The sequence below is a fragment of the Hibiscus syriacus genome, unplaced genomic scaffold (assembly GCF_006381635.1).
Source record: "Hibiscus syriacus cultivar Baekdansim isolate YM2019G1 unplaced genomic scaffold, ASM638163v2 tig00110372_pilon, whole genome shotgun sequence".
In the NCBI taxonomy this organism is placed as follows: Eukaryota; Viridiplantae; Streptophyta; class Magnoliopsida; order Malvales; family Malvaceae; genus Hibiscus; species Hibiscus syriacus.
The window spans coordinates 1,603,300-1,621,747 of record NW_024062709.1 but is presented as its reverse complement, the minus strand read 5'-3'; the positions used below and the strand labels follow the sequence as shown (position 1 = coordinate 1,621,747).

General features: G+C 33.3%; 1 long non-coding RNA gene and 1 pseudogene across 1 annotated transcript; one reads left to right on the top strand and one right to left on the bottom strand.

Annotated features, from left to right (window-relative positions):
* Positions 1–7,798: 7,798 nt before the first annotated feature.
* On the bottom strand, positions 7,799–10,326 carry LOC120121393 (annotated as a pseudogene).
* Positions 10,327–11,164: 838 nt separating this feature from the next.
* Positions 11,165–11,836, top strand: LOC120121484. The gene is made up of 3 exons (XR_005515993.1): positions 11,165–11,249; positions 11,594–11,686; positions 11,762–11,836. It is a non-coding gene; the product is annotated as an uncharacterized LOC120121484 (long non-coding RNA).
* Positions 11,837–18,448: the final 6,612 nt, after the last annotated feature.

Sequence of the window (18,448 nt, the reverse complement as noted above, 5' to 3'; positions counted from 1 at the left end):
ATCACACGCTAAGTCGTTGACTTAGTGAGGCAATAATTAAACATATAACAATAAATTCATGAACGTGCATTCATACCATTGAATCATGACATTTCAATATGCATGTATCTATTGCATGATAACAATATATATAATCATGTCATAAACACACACAACATATCTTCTTGTATTACTTTCACTTTTCGTTTGTCTTCCAATTGCATTGCCCATGTATATTATTATCTTTATCAACATCATTATAATTCAATCAACACATGACATATCACCATAAGTATATACATCACATATATCTTATACATTACGTTCCATGTTATCTCTTATTAGCCCATGTGCACTTGTGAGAACTGTAGATATGTGAGTCTATTGAGGTTGTGCACCACTATGCTGTCACCACAGCTCATATAAATGTCCCGAAGGACCTATCCAGAGGTCACAAAGACCCCGGTAACTGTCCAGAGGTCATAAAGATCCTCGGTAACTGTCCAGAGGTCATAAAGATCCTCGGTAACTGTCCAGAGGTCATAAAGATCCTCGGTAACTGTCCAGAGGTCATAAAGATCCTCGGTAAACTGTCCATATGTCTCGAAAGACATAGGTAACCCTCGACTCTTGGCATGCCAACTATACCTATAGCTCTCGTATCATATAACATGGGCATTATATTCATCACTTCACATATTCACATGTACATTTCACTTTCACATATCACGTATCACATAGCTTCTTTTCATATTATCACATAGTCACGTAGTTCACTTACACGTAGATCATTTCCATATAATTCACATGTTCAGGTAATCCAACATTTCATCACATAATTAGGTATTCATTTAACTCATTTCATTTCATATCCATCTATATATATATATATATATATATATATATATATATATATATATATATATATATATATATATATATATATATATATTCTCAGATTATCCTAATATAAATCATATAGCACTTATAATTCATATTCATATTCATCTATGTCAGACTTATAAACACATCTCACTTCTATTATTTCTTTATATATATATAATCTATTCTGTTTACTTAATTCAATTTCATATCACTTGTTATTTCTTTTCTATCACATACCACATGTATGTGTAACCATATATCTCATATCACATGTATCACAAGTGCATATATTCACGTAGATCGTTTCCTATGACTTATACCATTTCTCATTTGTTCATGTAACTTGCATGTCATATCATGTAACATATAACACATAGTCATATAGGCTTACGGTTTTATCACCTATCATGTTATTTCACTTATACACTTTTATATCACATAAACTCATATATATATATATAAATCATGTCACATAACTTATCTCATAACTTATTTGATATTCCTATATATTTTCATCTTATAACTTATATTACCTATATCAACCATACTTTGTTTATCTCACTTTTCATATCATTCATTCAAAAGCATGTTAACACATATAATCATGCATACATACAATTTATGTCATGCATATACATATAATCATATATTCATGCATTAAACATAGGAAATAGACTTGTCACAAGTCTTGTTTCCATTTAGCACCATAAATGAATTAATATGCACTCACCTGGCCTCACTAGTCCATTTCAATCTCTTATCTTCCCTTTTTATCGATCTTACTTGTCAATGATTCCGGAACTCGTTTAGGCTCTGAATCTACATAATTATACATTTTAAGACAATTATTAGATACCTACACCTTTTAATTGGATACTAGCAACTTAAACGAACTTATTAAACCAATATTAACATTTTCCTTTAGGGGGAATCGGTTCCCTCCTGTGGGGGTATCGGTTCCCCTCTGGCATTCTGGAATTCTGTCGTTTGAAGGGGTATCGGTTCCCCTTGAATGGGTACCGATTCCCCTTGCCCAGAAATCATATTTTTAGCTCGAAAATCACTTCATTTTCTCTCAAACACATCATATATCATCCCCTTTTCATTCTTAACTCTAGTACACATACTTAAACCAATCTATATTCATTTATTTCATCTTAAACCTCAAAATCCTATCATCCATATAATATTCAAAAATCATACCAAATTTTCAATGTGTTCTAAATCAAATTCTATCACTCCAAATCTCTTAATTTAACCATTGACAAGTCAAATTTAACTTCAAATTCTACTTATCAATTCTTTTTCAAAGTTTCATATAAAAACTCCTAATCTTTAATCTCTCTTAACTCCTCCATTCTTTGATTTTTACTGTAACCCAAGCTTCTTATGTTATCCATCAACTAAAGATCAAAACCAAGCTTAAAATTCAAATAATAATCAATAATAAAACTCTCACCTTTGCCTTGCTCTCCCACGCATGAAGAAGAAGGAGAGAAGAGAACTCTGGATATTTCTCCCATTTCCCACGTGTATATAATTCCTTAAATGATCAAATGACCATTTTACCCTTTATTTCCTTTAACAATTACAAAATAACCTTCATCATATGTATCCAATAATCATTGAACTATTTCATTCTTATACTTTAGTCACCAAATTCTGAAACTTTACAATTTGATCACTAACCCGATATTGAGGATGTTACATGGACTAAGCCGTCGAGCCAAGCTGAGCCACCGAGCTGAGTTGAGCTGTTGACCATTCCTTGATAGTTGACCATGCATTGACCGTTGACTGGCTATTGACCGGAGTTGACTAGCCATTGACTTTTTTTAGAGAACCTATCCTGATGCTTTTCGACGTCATGAGTTTGTTTTTAGGTTCGTTTTGCCAAATTCGAACTTGATAAGCTTTTTTTCAGCATTTTACCTTGCGATTCGATCCATTTTTCCCGATTAAGATCCATTTTTGATGTAATTTATTTTGTCATGCATCCGAGACTTATGGGATGTGGAATTAAAGTTTGAGAGTAATAAAATAGAGTTTAAATGATCGACCAATGTGGTTCAAAAATCGAGGTAATACTTTACTACCTCTTTTCATGTTTTATGGAACATGTTGATATTGGATAAATGAATGACTGTATATGATTGGTCTATTATGCATGTTTGGTTATGGATGGACTCAAACTGAACATGGTTTAAGTGATAAATTGGTTAAGACTCGATTGAATCGCACAAAGGAATTGGTAGATTGATAAGAAATAAATTTAAAGTTAGTGATTAATAGACAAATAAATTAATCTTAGAATCCTTAAACTTTGAAATCGTTAAATGTTTTGATGTCGATAATGTTTGGAAAAGAAATTACGAAAATACCCTTATAAAGTAAAAATAGAACAAAATTGGCCCAAATAATGGAATTAACCTGATAATTCATTCTTTACCTGGTAGAACTACAGATCCATTGACTGAACTCCTAACTTGTTTGGAAGACCTGAAAATCAGTTCATAATCATCAAGATCAGTAATAACTAAAATAACCCTAAAAAGTCATCCCTGATCTAATAGACTACTTGTTCACTTGATAAATACTTGGTTTATTTAGAAACATCCTATTTATCGATTTAAATTCCCGAGGCGATAAAAGATTTTGGAATAATCACACGATGATTAAATTACTAGAAATGGTATATATATATATATATATATATATATATATATATATATATATATATATGACTGAATCAAAGAAAATGATTGGAATACCTTGAACTCTAAGATGACCGAAGCAATCTCGAGTACAAAAATGACCCGACTACCCTCATGGTCTAGAAATAAGTGAATGTTATTTGATAATTATGGAAACAACGAGAAAACCTATGTATTATATCTCCCCTAAAGGTTGTGGAGTACAACTCAAGTACGTCGGTCATGTTGGAGACTGTTGCAATACATAAATAAAACAAATACCATCAGAATACGTACAGTTCCTTAAGATCCATTCAACGATGGTTCTGGAGATGATCAGTTCGACTAGTATTGTCACTATTAAAGTGTGAATATTCTTGAAGTGCATCGATTTGAGTGGTTAACAAGTATTTCGGTGCTGAGATTTTTTCAGTTCAAGTTGACCCGATATCCTAATAAATTGACATAAATCTTGAATACCGTAAATCATCGTTTCACCCTTATTAGATTAAGTTGCTAAGAATCCTTTATAAATCAAAAGTGTCTAAAATACCCTTGATGGCCTAAATAATGGGATCACTCTGATTATATCTGAAATCTTAATTTATTCTGATGTAAAGGTTCCTAAATACCTTTATGATACACCTGAAATCCTAAATGGTAATGAGGCATCAATCTCTGAATGTATGTTTAGATCCGTTAGCAATTAAATCCCTTTTTAGTAGGGATCCCGTTTCTGAAATCCAATCAACTTACAGAATCTCGTGTTCCCTTTCCTGATAATTACTACGTGCCTCCGAAAAATAACTGAATTTTCTAGTGTGTTCCCTATATACTATATGATGTTTATCTATCTTGGAATGTGTTTTATCGAATTTACTAATTTGCTGAGTATTTTAACTATTCTAAATTCTGAATTATTGATTTATTGATTTTCTGTTTGTGAACTATGGCTACATGATAGATGCTCTTTGGTTACCTGTTTCCACTGGAAAATATAATTATGCTTGATTTATGGATAATGGATTTATTGTTTACGATATGAATCGATTATTGGGATACTGTCTATGTAGAATTATGAAGTATGGAGGTTCAACTTTGATCAAGCTAGTAATTCCTTACAGACCTAAGGTGACCTTGGGTGGGCTCTCAGGCCCCAAGGTATTCCCTTAGGTTAGCTCCTAGGTCCATTGGTCCTAGGGTAAGTCCTTATGGACGCAATTATTGGGAATTGCATATGGTGTCCGAGTAGAGGGCATTTATGTAATTTAAATAACTATATTGTTATTTTTACAATATTCTATTGGATCATGATTTGATATATAGTTTACTGCTCAATCTGATTTCATTGGATAGGTATGGGTAGAAGTCTGAAGTACGAGGTTCAACTTTGATCAAGCTGGTAAATCCTTACGGACCTAAGGTGACCTTTGGGTAAGCCCATAGGCCCCAGGTACTCCCTTAGGGTAGCTCCTTTGTTGTGCTTAGGGTAAGCCCTTATGGATACAGTTTTGAGGGACTGAATATGGAGTGTTCGGGTGAAGGGTATTACACTGATTTTAAAAATTTGTTTTACTAAAATAAGATACTATCATTTTTAATCTATGATTTTATTTTTATGAATTTGTGAGAACACACTAGACATCCTATTTCTATCTCCTGAACTCGGTCCTCTGAATTGTAAGCTTCCTGTCTTTTACTTGAAGAAATATTAGTGGAACATCAATTCATCACGAAAACCTATAGATACTTGATTCAATAAGAAAATTTTTATTTGTTAATTATTTGCATGTACTTCAGCATCACCTGATAGTTTTGTGTTACGAGCTTCCAAAGCTCAGTCTGTTATTCACGTTTCAAGTTAAAAGATCGATCTAGTGCAGCTATCGATCAGTTAGGAGAGTTCCTTCGACTTTGCTTATAGAGTATGTACAAGTGTAATTAGGGGGCATGTAGGACACATTTGATTTTATATGAGTCTGAAACTTTTATGATGGGAGGTATGAATGAATTCTGCTTTACGATTTGAAAGATTTGCACTTGTATTTTTTTGTATGTTTTAATAAATGTTTTAATTTTTTTTGTTATTTTTATTGTGGGTCGCTCTAGTAGCTCTAATGCGACACCTCAGATGGATCAGGTCACCCGTATCGGTCTGAGAGTGTTTTTATATACTTTTTGGCCATATTTCTTTTGGATGGAATCACGTTGAATGATCTTCTTGGAAGAAGCAAACCATGAGGAAATAAACTGGATTGAATATTTCATGTTGCTTAGCCACATGCTAAACTACAGTCCTTTTCCCCACAACTAGATCAAAGGGATCAGATTCATAAGGATCGGGTTTTGCACAAAATAATGATTTGGTTAATGTTTGTTAACTTAAAAGCAATGTGTTTGCAGATACTGAATTGTATAAGCAAAAGGTACTCGTCAACAAACAAAACAAATACGGTTTGAGCTTGGAAGGGGTTGGGGAAAACATTGCGATTGAAATCATTATTGGACTTGAAATCATGGAGTGAGATTGAATTGGTTACAACAACACGAGCAGCTGAACTGCCACTTGACCATTTTAAACAGTATTTTGTACAGTGTCGTTTGTCCTGACGAAAAAGAAATAAATTAGATTTTAAAAATATAGTTTCACAAAATATTAAGACAATGAATACGGTTGGTTTATTATAAGTGAGATGACTGTTTTAAGTATGATAATAGTCGGGTATGGATTGAACGGAGACGGTCGCTCTCTTAAAATTTAAAATAATATATATTTTAGATGAATTAACGTGTAATGAATATATTTTATTAATGAGTGGTGCAAGATCTAATGGTATTATTATATAAGATATGTTTTAACTAATATTTTGAAAGTAATACCAACGAGATAATTTAAATGGAAAGTAGTTTGATATTCAGTGGTGAATTCAGAAATTTAAGAAAGAAAGTTTAAAATTTTAATTTTCTTGTTTTTAAACTAATGTGTATGCATTTCCCCTTTTTCCCTTAACACATTAAATTAAATTTAACTATTTTCCCAAAAGAATGGGATGCACTTGGCCCCTATTGGGGCTTAGTGCATCCACCCTTGTTGATATTGCTTAAATTGGTCTTGAGTTCAAGTCTTTACGTATGCAAAAAAATTTCAATTAAAAACTCACCCACGAAAATCAAATGCATAACGTAGATCGATCCGGATTTATTAAAACGAAGCTCTGAAACTGGGATAACAACAACAAATAATAATAACACTCGTAAAATGTTATTGAATCTATTTTTTTAATAGCTTGAAGGTTTATTCTCTAATAATGCAATGTACTCAAAATTCTATTCATAATTTTTAAAAAATAGAGATATCTTAAAATATCGAAGTAGATTTTGGTTCAAACCTCTCTATAATTACAACTATCAATTGGATAAATACGACTATATAATATAAAATACTATAAATTAAATAAAGCATAATACAACATAAATAAAAATCACAATATAACATAATAACAAATTATGATATCTATGTATGACCTATATTCCCTTTTTAATATATTCTCTCATTCTCAGTGTTATTCTTTCAAGTAGTTTTGATGATATGATTAGAGCAGCATGAATCAACTTTCGAGTTATTTTGGAACTTCAGGGGAATAATAATGAAACTTCACCACTATATGAATAATGAATGTTGGACTTCTTATGTCAGGTTACGGATCAAATAATAAATATTCTTTTTTAGGTGATCTCTGAGCTGCTACTCAATTGATTAGTTATGGAATATCATTAATTTTATGAATATCTACATGCGATTCGTTGAAATATAAACTTTTTATTTTCCCAATTCCTTTTGTTCTAGAAATAAGTTGTTTTAAGTGCATTTTTATGTTCAAGAAAGTGACAGATTCAGCAGCCCAATGAATGTAGTTCACAACTGGTTACTTATTTGGCTGCATCTTGCTTTCACTGAGTCTTACGGTACCTATTAAGGATACTTTCTTTCTCCTTTATTTATTATAAAATTGGTAGTCGTTTTTGAGCATAATGATACCATTTCCTCCACATATACATCCAGAATAAAATGGATATAAAAAATCTATTCGAAAGAATACTCATTTTTAGTGGTTATAAAAAATAGATATAAACGAAAAATAATTACGAATCTCGAATTGTAATCTCAAGCATGTAATTAAATATTGACTTGTATTTTATTTTTATTTGAATAATGACGTGCGTATGATATAATTAATATTTCATAATTGGTTAAACAATAACGATACAGCAGCAGTTCCCATAGGCATTGACATGGAATTTTGAACCTTGGAAGAGAAGACACGAACTGCGTTATTGTAACTTATGTCTGTCAATTCTTCTTCGCTCATTTCCTGTAAAGATGCAACGTATATCAGCACCTGCAGAACCCAAGTCGTTGAATTACTTGGCAGTAAATTAAGATTAGGGTAAAGTACACAAATTGTACCGCAATTATAGGGTGTTGTTTCGTTGAAATTTATCGTCTATTAAAATTACAAAATGACCATCTAATTATAAAATATTATTTTGTTGAATCCTCAATTGTTAAAAGTTACAAAATGATCATCAAACTATTCATATGTTTAAAACTCATCATTTTTTATTAAAAAATAGTGGAATTCTAATCTAGACATCAACATGTTGATCGTGATATGATAAAATATGATACCGGAATCGTTTGAGTTATTTTATGGATCAACTCTCCGTTTATATTATATAGTTGAGTCAGTGCTTGAAAGTAACGATGATGCTAGTAAACATCATTAAATTATGATTTTATCATATTTCAGTTAGCAAGAAAACGTAAAGCTCAAATGACCTTCAAATTTTGAACAAAAAATGATGAGTTTGGAAACATCCAGATAATCGGATGACATTTTATTTTTAATAGTTGAGGGACTCAACAAATCATCATCCAATAATCGGGATCATTTGTAACTTTTAAGAGCCAGTAGACTCAAAAAAGCAACGTTCTACTCTTAATATAAATATTACTTGGACGAAGAGCAGAGGAAGAAGATGTACCCTCTGAACGTTTGCAGGCTGATTTAGGGTATAATTCCTAGGAACGAAGTAAATAGGGTATGTTGGAAGGGCATCAGGTGCATCCGTTTCCAATAAAATTCTATCCAAAAGGCACCGCTTCACAATTTCTGTGGCATTGTCTTCTTCCAGTGGCATTAAATGTCCAGAGAACGAAAAGTAGGAGCCCAGCTGTGTGAGTTGAGCTACAACCTCTGGCAATCCATTCAATGAATGGAGTATCACACATGCTGGAAAATGTCCCATTTCCCTTCAAATTTAACAATAATTAGAAACGCCAAACAAATAATAAATCATCTTAAAACGTCATATTAAATAAATGTTTTTTAAAAATACGTCATAATATTATATATAAATTTAAAATAAAAATTACAAAGAAAGTTAAAAAGAATGGTACCAACCTGTTCCCGAATCAACCCCTTGTGCCAGAGGCTGTTGTCTAAACCAATCTGAGAACAGCGTTGCATGCATACATAAGATGACATATACTACAACAAGGTTAAGAGAGGGATTGAAAGTCAATATGCTAAATAATTTAAATAGATAAAATGTGTATTTTATTTATATTCTTATATAAAATGATTTAATGATATGATATTAAATATAAATTAAAATATTTGATATTAATTTAATATTTTTTCTTTTAACTTTTTATCATCTATGGATAATTAATCTTAAACTGGTCATCAACAATTATTTTTTTCTCCTTTTTTATCTCTTTCCTCATTCTCTCCTCCTTTAGGTTTTGTGTAACTTTTTTCATGTTTTTAATTTGGATATTTGAGTTATTTTATTTATTTCTTATTTTGGTATAAAAATTGTAAATAATTTTGTCTGCTTATATTTTATTCTTGTTGCTATAGCATATATTCTATTGTTGCAAGTTTAGATTTATCGTGATGATTTTTATTTAATTATCATAATGATCTACCTTATTTTGAACTTTTAAACTGATTCTCTATTTGTTAATGTGATTTATTCTTTTATATATATATATATTAAAAGCTAGGTTAAGGATTAATAATAATAAAAAAAAGCTAGGTTAAAGAAGATGGTATAGTAAGTAAATAAGAGGAGCCTCCCCAACAGCAGCTGAAGGGTTTGCCTCAAGTAACTGTTTGAGCGTGTGGAACCAATAGGGACTCCTTCCTTCAACGAACCTATCAAAGCAATAACTAAGGATCGACCCCAAACAAAATAAATTAAAAGATTGAAAACCCAAAGAACAGTTATATATTACCAAGGATGTAGCCCAAAGTTTGGGATCACAGACTCACAGTCATCACCCATTTCTTTCACCAAATGCCAATCTTTATGAGAAAAAAAACGAACCTATCAAAGCAATAACTAAGGATCGACCCCAAACAAAATAAATTAAAAGATTGAAAACCCAAAGAACAGTTATATATTACCAAGGATGTAGCCCAAAGTTTGGGATCACAGACTCACAGTCATCACCCATTTCTTTCACCAAATGCCATCTTTATGAGAAAAAATGTTGTCCCCAATAACATAACTCTGAAATCAGTACCAGTAAAGGAGAATAAGTTAAAAGTTGTAGAGTATATAAATATATACCTTAGTGATCCCATCGACAGCAATGTAAACAACTCCGCCATCAAATGAGCAGGGGAGCCTTGTCAAGAACCCTTTAATCCTGAAGGTGACAGTGTGCATCAAACAGTTTCATGGCCATGGATTTGGTGCTCCTTTCAGTTGAAACAATCCACAAAACAGCAAGCAATGTACAAGGATTTGATGCTCATGATCGCTTCTTTCATTTTTTTATATCTTGCCAAAGAATAAATGATGGATTGGTTATCCACGAACTAGAACACCACCAATGTGATTGATAATTTCTTTGGAGCAGTTGTCTTGACTCTTGATAGATGCATGGCTTTTTAAACCAACAGGACGGAACTATCTAGGGATTGCTCAATCGGAAATTTTAAAAATAATTATTTTTAGCACGAACCAACTTACCTCAGTGGTTAAAGGAATCATTGTTGTTCTTAAATGTCACGAGTTGAACACTAACAGTTGCAGCAGGGTGATTGAGTGTTTCATTGTCAAATGGTTGAGAGTATTTAGAACAAATACTACTTTGTAATCACCTTAACTTAATTAAAAATTATATTTAAAACGTAAAATGAACTTATAAGATATTTATTCTACCAAAAAAGATGTTATATACATCATTCGTGATATCAAATTATTAATTTCAACTAACTACAGGTTGGTTTAGTGGGATGAGACACTTTCCTTAAGCAAGATCAGGTGTTCAAATCCTAGTGTGTAACGCCCGAAACTTGGTTAGTAGTTTGAGTTAACCCGAGATCTATTTTAGAGCCCAAAGATTTATTAATAATTTAGACCAAGGTTAATTGGAATTGGGCTGAGTTGGGCCAAAAGTATAGTGAAGGTTGATGAAATTTTATGAATTAGAAATAGAAGGACTTAAAGCGTAGTTACCCATAATTTATTTTCAAAGCTGAAACCCCTTTTTATATGGTTACGTGACCTCTCGTCCCTATATCTACCAACTTCTTCTTCTTCTACCTTCCATCATTTTCTTCTTCTCTTCCTTTCCAGATGCTAAATCAGTGGCAGCTTTAATGGTGATTCGAGGTAAACAGCTTCATTTTCTTTGTAACAACCGTCGATTCATTAATTTATGCTATTAATTTTATGTCATGCATCAAGATACAGGTTTGTTAATCTATACAACTATTACAAGAGTAATCGAAGTTTCCGCCATTTCCTTCCCATTGAATAAATATACTTCATATTTTTTGCAATAGATGCAAAGTTAAAGAGTGCAATAACCATATAGCTTAAGCTTTGATATTATTAAATTACCCCAACAGTCGAGTTTATCATATTGTTTGTTTTGTTCTGAGCTTGTAATGATAAATGGAGCAGAAGAAAGCGATTATGATGATGGGTTTCATATTTTTATGGGAAAACTCTAGGTTAAACAGATATGCAAGTGAACTGTGGTTTAGTTGTTGGTACTCACGACTCCAACGAGCTCCTCGTTTACGTCGCCATGAGGACTATTCTCTGTAAGTTTTATATACATATATATATATATATATATATTACATGGAAAATAAGAGCAAACGGTATAAATTTTGCAGAAGGGGAAAGCCAGGGAATATTTAATCGGCCAAACTGCAACATATGCGGAGATGAAATTGAGCTATCAACAGAGGAGAGTGATGGCCTGCGATGAGTGCCTTCCCAGTCTGTCGTGTTTGCTATGATACGAGCGTATGGAAGGGAATCAAGCCTGCGCTCGGTGCAAACCAGATTCAAACGTCTCAGGGTCACTTCTCAATACAATTCTCTCTTCGTTTCATATATTTTGTGTTATTGGATGTTCCATCATGTTTCAAACTTGTTCAGGCTGTCCTAGAGTGGAAGGTGATGAAGAAGAAGTTGGCGTCAATGACATAGAGAATGAACTCGATTTCCAGGGAAGGAACAATGAGCAGCACCATCTTGTCGTTCATAAGGAGCCCCAACTTTCCCTCCTCAGTAATGGCCACAAGGTATTATATAAAGTTATACTTATCTCGGGTAGGTCGGATGCGGATTTTAATACCGTGTATTTTGAAAACCTTACAAGGATTTACAGCTATGGCTATGGAAGTGTTGCTTTGAAGGATAGAATGGAGACATGGAAACAAGAGAGCAAAATTAAAATTGATGAAGTCTGATAATGATAGCAAATGTCTTTTGTGATGACTTCGATTCACCATTGTAAGCTCCTTAATACATCTCTTTTAGTATAAACTATAAATTGCTTTGCTTTATGTTTCATTACAAGTTTACAACTAAATTAGTAGTTTACTGGTCGTGGATCAGAATCGACGAGGCTAGACAATCATTGTTGAGAAAGCTACGAATTCCGTCGAGCCAGATCAACCCGTATCGGATAATCATCGTAATTCGACTTGTAGTTCTTGTGTTTTTCTTACACTATCGAGTGAAGCACCCTGAAGGATGCCTAGGCTTTAGGCTGTATCTTCATCTGTGAAACCTGCTTTGCTCTTTCATGGATCTTGATCATTCCCCAAATGGTTTCCGATCAACCAGGAGCAAGTTACTAAAAATGGATGAAACAAAGCACAACTACAAGAATTAATGCAAAGCCCAACTGTGAGATATATTATACATGATACAGAGTTGAAAATTGAAACATAGCTTTAAAGTTGAATCATACTGAATATAGGGACGGAGTTTGAACTCTTTGGTTCCACTCTAAATCATCCCAAACACTTGATCAAGAAATAGGTTTCTCCCCCTTATTAGTTATTATCCCACGTCCTGCTGTCATGGCAAACATCTTCCTACCTCTTTCCACGTTCATTGTCCGACGATGCAAAGCCGAGTTTGTCACTCCGGCCAAGCCCACACCACATGAACAAAAACATTATCATACATTGATGATCAATTGAGTTGTAGATTTCAAATGACATTGATCCAATTTTATCCATATAAACCTCCATGCAAGGGAAGGATCCTGCCGAGTTATTAGGAGGAGCTTGCAAAAGCCCTAGTATTTTATTATCCGTTTGCTGGTAGACTAAGGGAAGGGGCTAACGGTAAGCTTATAGCGGATTGCACCGGTGAGGGTGTGATGTTTATAGAGGCGGATGCCGATGTTACACTTGAACAGTGTGTGATGCACTTCACCCTCCTTTTCCTTGCTTCAATGACCTTCTTTATGATGTTCCCGCTCTGATGGGATGTTCAATTGTCCGTTGTTGTTAATCCAGGTAACAAATCACTATCATTCATTTAATTATGCTGAATAACAAGAGATGTTTTCAGTTTTATTTTAAATTGATAATCCTCAAATTTATGTTTTCTTTTTATTACAAATTTAATAGTTTTAATTAATTTTTATAGATTACACAGTTGAAACCCAACCTGTAAAACTGACTGAAACCGATTGAGTCAAAACTGTTTTTGACATACGTTGTGACGATCCGAAACCGAATCGAATCGAGTCTGAACTGGTGTTGACATGAACCCGAGTTGGACCTGGAAATTGGGATCTAAACCTAACCTGCACCCAACCTGAGAACGAATTGAACTAAAAATATGATACCCGAACCCAAATTGCATCGATTGATATGAACCAGAACCCGAGATTGACCTGGTAAATACTGATATTACATGACATGTTTTCAACCTGACCTGTTATGAACCTGACCTGTAATTGACTCGACCTTAAATGATCTAACTTGTTGTTGAACTGATATGATATTTATTTGATTGATATTTACCTGACTATAAGTAACAAGTTATAGTTAATATAATTATTTTATTTTAAATTTATAATAAACTTCTCATAATTAATTTAATATGATTAATTTTTGAAATTTAGTTTTAATATTAATTATAATTTATATATTATAAATTTGATTTTTATATTAATTCAAATTCTTATATTAAATTTAGTTATTGTCTTATTGAACATGATTTTATTAGATTATATAAATTGAATTAAATATTCATATCTAATTTACATTTAATGTGAAAATTGATTAATAATTTAAGTATAATTTAAATTAAAATTCTAAAATAAATATACATATGATGAAATGACAAACTTATTAAGATTTGAAACTTGAATAACATAAAAATACTAAAACAAAAAATTTATAAATGAATAAATAAATTTTATCACACTTTAATACACTAAAATCAACTAAACAAAATAAATTTATGTTAAAATAAATGCTCTCAGATCTTATAGCTAAGGTTTTACATTGCTAAAAACCTAACTTTACTACTAGAATTTCATCATTGAGCCTTTACCTAAATGCTGCCAACATGTTTAAATATGGGCAACTCTCCAGCTTTAAAAGCCAAATGCCACCAACATAATTTAACATGGGTAAATATTTAAATAAGAATTTACCGGTACAAAAATTGATTTAAGTCGGACCAACAACATAATTTACAAGGCATCAGGAGGAACAAACAACAACAACCAAAAGCATCACTGTATCAATTCAGCAAGCATCTTGCATCAATTCAGCAACAACATGCATTCAGAAAGCATATATCAGTGGTAAAGCCACTACAACAAACTGTTTGTAGCGGCGTTTGGAGAGAAAACGCCACAAAAGTGTTACATATAGTAGCGTTTGCAATCCAACGCCACAAATTGAGACTTTGGCGGCGTTTTTTTGTGAAAACGTTGCAATAGAGTAGAAATAGCGGCGTTTTTGGTTAAAAAAATGTCGCCATAGGGTGGTATATAGTGGCGTTTTTTCCAACAATGCCGCAATTAAGAATAGTTTTGCGACATTTTTAGACAAACGCCATAGAAGGGTTAATCAATAGCGTCATTTATAGTAATAACGTCGCAATAAAGTAGACATTTAGCGGCGTTTTAGCCCAAATGCTGCAATAGAGTGTTAATGTAGCGACGTTTATACCACAAATGTCATAATAGAGTGGTAAATTAGCGGCGTTTATACCACAAATGTCACAATAGAGTGGTAAATTAATAGCGTTTATATCTAAAACGCCGCAAAAAAAATGTGATATAGTGCCATTTTTTAAAAACACCGTAAAATGTTAAATATATTGTCCTCCTTTTCTCCCACCCAACCCCTAAAATCATTTCAACTCTTCTTCCCTCACAGTTTCTTATCTGGTACAACAACGACCTCACACCATTCCAAGCGATGTTGTCTTTTGTCTGTCCCGGCGACCAAATCAGCTCTCTCACCGACGAACTATAACACAATTCCACGGTTTGATCCCTCTTATCACTAATGATCTTTTTCATTTTTGTTTTGGTTGGTATTATGAAAATGGGGAAACCCGAGAAAACTAACATATTTGAGAAAAAAAAAGATCAGGTCCTGCCTTGAGTAAGAGAAATTATCGTCGGAATATCTATGTGGCGTATTTGCTATGACGATGGATCAAATTATCGTTGGGAGACTATCAGTCTGGTCTCGCCGTCGAAACTCAATGATGACTCGAAAGGAACTCATATTGCTCCATACCCTTCCATGGCCGATCTCCTACTTGAAGGTAATAATCTATGAATCTTTATGCCACTATATTTCCCTTTTTGTACGCTCACTCAAAATTCATAGATCGTACGCATGTAGGATCTTCGAAGCTTATTAAGAACGATGATAGAGGAATGGATAAATACCCTATATTTAGAACCGAATTTGGTAACACTGTGGCGTTGAAATAATCTTCAATTGCAAAAGCAGTATCGATCCTCAATGAAGACGATGTTGCCTCTACTGTTACTCCAAGTAAACGTTTATATCATCTATTTAAATTTATTTTAATGTTTGATTCAATTCCCAAGCCACCTCTAATCAAGTTTCATACTGTAAGTGGAGGGTCGTTATCTGTTTCAAGTGAAGCATTGAAGCGCGCAAGGAATCTTCTTGGTGAACCGAAGGTAGGAGATTATTTAGTGAAATGGATGAAGAGTTTCTCCATATAGAGTTTACACGGAGGAAAACTTAACGATGCGTCGTCAAACAAGGAAAATAGCTTTCCTACGTCCTTTCCCCACGAAGGAGCAATGAAGACTAAATTGTAGTGAACAATATGTTATGCATAACTTTAATGTTTTTAAATTATAATGTATTTTGTTGTTAAGTAGTTTTATGCATAACTTCTGTCTTAATTAAAATGTATGGTTGTAAATTTAGGTTATGTATAGAAGAAATGAAATATTTAAAATATATTAATCTATATAAATAAGGTATTTAGCGGCATTGGTATCCAAAAGCGCCACTATATATCTAACCTTTTGCGGCGTTTATATCCAAAAAAGCATCGCTAATGAGTAGTACATTAGCGGCGTTTTATACAAACGTCGTAATAGGTGTAATATAGTGGCGTTTTTTAACAAACGTCGCAATATATTTGTACTTTAGTGGCATTTTTAAACGCAAATGCCGCAAAAAATTTAGATATTAATGGCGTTTATAAAAAATGTCTCAGTAGGTGTACTATATAATGGCGTTTTTCACCAAACGCCGTAATATATTTGAATTGTTACGGTGTTTCTAGACATAAATGCCGCAATATATATGGACATTAGTTGCGTTGATTAAAAATTTCACAGAATATAACTATAGTTGTGTTTGGATTACAAATGCCGCAATTGTTGTCGTCTCATACCCTTTAGCGGCGTTTGTATTTAAAAACGCAACAATAACTGCATAATTTGCGGCGTTTATTTAAAAAACGTTGCATTAGTGATTACTTAAATCCTGCGAGACCATTTCCCCTCTTTCTATCTAATTCTAAACCTAATTTCATCGAAACAACTGCTCCTCGTTGCCATTCGAAGCTGTATGCTTTAACAACGTCGCTGCCCGGTACTCAACTACTGCTGCTCGTCGCCGCTTGAAGCCGTCGTTCCTGCTGCTGCTCATCATCACCTACACCGTCGCTGCCCGGTACTCAATTGCTGCTGCTCGTCGCCGCTTGAAGCCGTCATTCTTGCTGCTACTCGTCATCACCTCCATCGTTACGCCCAACGCTGAACTCTGTGATTTGAGGTGCAAATTTCACCATTTTCATAGCTACATTCCTCTGTGAACACATTTTATACTCTTATTACCTTGAACCCGAAATCCTTTCTGAATTACCTTGAACGCAATTCCGTTTCTCCGGCGGCATAATTTATCCTCTTATTATTTATATTTAGTGTTATTATTCTTGAAAACAGAACCAGAAAGGATTGCCTGAGGAATTGTTTGCTGTGAAGATGTATGCTTTAACAATTGAAGCACCAAAGAAAGTTCGTAAGACCCGATCTAAGGTGCAAGCCAACAGACCCACCATCATTAAATGATTTGTTGCTATGTTCTTCTAGTGTAGAAGCACTTAGTTTTCAGCTTTTCGTGCCCTGCATACATATCATTGTATCTTATGATGGGGAAATTTTATCATTTGCTTTGAATGATCATATATTTGCTTCCCCTGGTTATTTTTCGTGTTTTTCATCTTCGAGCGTAAGAAAATGTTTTTTTCTTAATAAGAACAACTGTTGGATAAATGATATAGACATGAAGAACTAGTTGAGTTTATGTAAATTGCCACTAAAATATGTTGAAGCATTTGTTTCTTTTACTATGTACGAGAGTGGACTTTAGCGATCATGTTGTAAATCTTACCCAAGCTAAGTTGCCTGCATGTTTGATGATCAGCACACATTATGCTAATGCATATTGTCTGTCTGGCTTGATCAAATATATTCTCAGTCAGTTTCATTTTCTCATCAATCACCTTGTGCAACTTTTCAGGGTAAACCATTTTAACATACTCGATGAGTCCTGTTTCGCCCCCCGAGGTTAACACGGTCGATCCGAATTCCGTACACCCGAAACCGGAGTGGACTGCTGGTGGTATTGCACTTCTGATCGGAAAGCACTCAGAGAGAACTCACAGAGAGAACTTTAGAAAACACTTTGGTAAGTGAATTGTGAATGTTTTGGAGTGAGTTGAGAAGCTGAATATAGCTCTCTATTTATAGGCTAGAAATAGGGTTAAAATCGTCCATAAAATTTCAGGATTAAACCTCTTATTTGTAACAGCTGAAACGACTAGATGAACCTGACTCAGAAATAGTCCAGGTTCATTGTATCATTATTCAGCTGTTATAACTCCCGAAATTATATCATGTAACCTCTGGAATTAAATCAAATAACTCCTGTAACTCCTGATATTAACAGCTTGTCTCCTCTGTACAAAGTTGTAAATCAGTCCAGGTACATCTTAACGTTTCTGATTTAATTTAGGAATAAACTGTTTAATTT